The sequence below is a fragment of the Vipera berus genome (genome assembly GCF_964194415.1).
Source record: "Vipera berus genome assembly, chromosome: 1".
Taxonomy (NCBI): Eukaryota; Metazoa; Chordata; class Lepidosauria; order Squamata; family Viperidae; genus Vipera; species Vipera berus.
Window position 1 is genome coordinate 349,089,585 of NC_138202.1, and position 2,334 is coordinate 349,091,918.

Sequence of the window (2,334 nt, forward strand, 5' to 3'; positions counted from 1 at the left end):
TGTCAGAAAGTTGCCAAAGCTAATCACATGACCTGCAATCGACATAAATATGAGTCACTTGCCAAGCATCTGAATGTAAATCACATAACCATGGGGATGCTGCAATGGTCGTTAAGTGTGAAAAATGGTCATAGGTCACTATTTTCATTACAATTGTAACTTCTTCTTTTTTCCAGATCATAAAGAAAATATTTTGACCTTTTTAGGAGCACAGTTCATGGCTTACTTCTGACTTGATTCAGATTTAGATGTAGAGGCTCTCAGAGAAGAAAGTCTACACCTCTTAGTTATTTTTTCTTGCCGTTTCTCTTTTGCCTTCTTCATTCTCGACTTAGCCAGAAGCTTGGCAGACTTAGCAGCTTCTTCCTTATTCTTCTGAGTTCGTTGCTTCTTTAGAGCAATATGTCTGCACTTATGCTGCAGGACTCTGGGGTGTGTGTGTGTGTCACCAAACGTTGGATCTTGGGTGCCTTGGTCCTTGGCTTCTTACCTTCTTTGTTCAATGTTCTCCTCACAACATATTGACGGGCATCATCTTCCTTGGAGAGATTAAACAGCTTTCCGATTCTGCTAGCTCTCTTGGGACCAAGGCGGTGAGGCACAGTATTATCAGTCAATCCAAGAATATCTTTCTCACCTTTCTTTATAATGACCAAGTTCAAAATGCTTAAGTTCGCATCAACAATGCATCCTCGAACAGATTTGCATTTTTGTTCTCCAGTTCTCCTGTGATGGTAAAAGGATTGGCCCTTGCTAGGCAGCAGATGGACACGGCCATGAGGGAGGACACCTTGCTTTATGGGGAAACCTTGTTTGTCATTGCCACCACTAATGTGGACAACGTATCCCTTTCACTCTTCATCAAGAGCATCAGCTGGGACCTCTGCAGTCATCCAATTGTAACTTTGAATGGTCACTAAACAAATGGTTGTAAGTCAAGGATTACCTGTATTGCAAATATTGTATATTATAAATATAGTTTGTAATAAGGAAGTATTCTCTAGCCAACATTGTGGGAGTTGAAATCCACACATCTTAAAATTGTCAACTTGGAAAAACACACATTAAAGTAATTGCAATATGCTAAAAATGCACCCATTAAGTTGGAGTAAGATCTTGTAGCATGGAGACCCACCCTTCTTGATGAACCAGTTGGACAACTGGAAGGGAAGTAAATCAAAAACATGGATTTCTTAAACAAAATAAATAGTCATTAGAATGATAAAAGCTTACATAATGTAGACTGTTTTGCAAGGGGAAAAAACTATTAATGTTGCAACAGGAGGAGGGGAACAATGTATGTGTATTTTCTTTTTTTTAATGCACTTATTTTCATTTTTGACCTGTATAGTTTCGTTCTATTCTTGGTTGTTCTTTTGGAAGTTTGTATTTTAACTCTTGAATAAACAATTAAAAATGAATAATAAAGAAAACATAGATCTCTTTTAGAATTCTGAATTCTTAGAAAGATGCTGCTAAGCAGAATGTTATGGGGCAAATAAAATGTGTGGGTGTTTTTTTTTAATTGAGCATTGAAGTCTGCACCATTCATATCAGCATCATTTGGGGGAAGACACATATTCCATGAGTAGCATGAAGGTTTTTTAATTAGTATTTTAAAAATAGATTTTTTTAAAAAAATCTAGACTCATCCACACAGTGAAGGTTTTTGGCAATTTCCCCTTATTCCTGCTCCACAATCAAAGGAATATTTTCTTTGGTTGCAAGCAGTAGAAGATTGCATCTCTCTCTCTTTTTTTTTTAAACGATGGAATAAGCTAAATTCAGGAAAAGGTTTAATTAATAGTCTTGAATCTGTATGCTCCATGCAATGGGTTTTGTTGCAAATTCTAGCATGTTCATATGGGAGGTGTCAGACTCAGGCTTCCCAATCTATTTTGAAAGAGAGGAAACAGGAAAGATTTGGAAATGTTTTTTTTTTCCTAACATGCTTCTTGTACCTTTCTCTTCAGGCTTGCAGATGGCACAAACTGATTTAATAGAAGCATCAATGAGAAATCATTTGCCACCATAAAGAAAAGATTTGAAACCTCCAGGCAAGAGTCTGGCATTTCTATCCTGACATTTCATCTTGTTAATTTTGCTGCAAGAATCTTCCCTGATATTTCTCTGAACTTTAGACCAACCAATCTATAGGTATATATAGATGGCTAGTCAGATGTATGAAATGCATTTAAATATAAGAGGGAGACCAGATTCTATAATTAACTAACAATTTCTCATCTTGCTCCCTCCCCCGCAAAAAAGAAAGAAAGCATATGGGCCCAGTGAGAGTTTCCATGTCACTGGATGTACAAGATAAATTCCACCCTC

General features: G+C 37.0%; 1 pseudogene across 1 annotated transcript; it reads right to left on the reverse strand.

Annotated features, from left to right (window-relative positions):
• Window positions 1–210: 210 nt before the first annotated feature.
• LOC308660445 (small ribosomal subunit protein eS6-like) lies at window positions 211–893 on the reverse strand (annotated as a pseudogene). Its single transcript has one exon. The product of its transcript is annotated as a small ribosomal subunit protein eS6-like (transcript).
• Window positions 894–2,334: the final 1,441 nt, after the last annotated feature.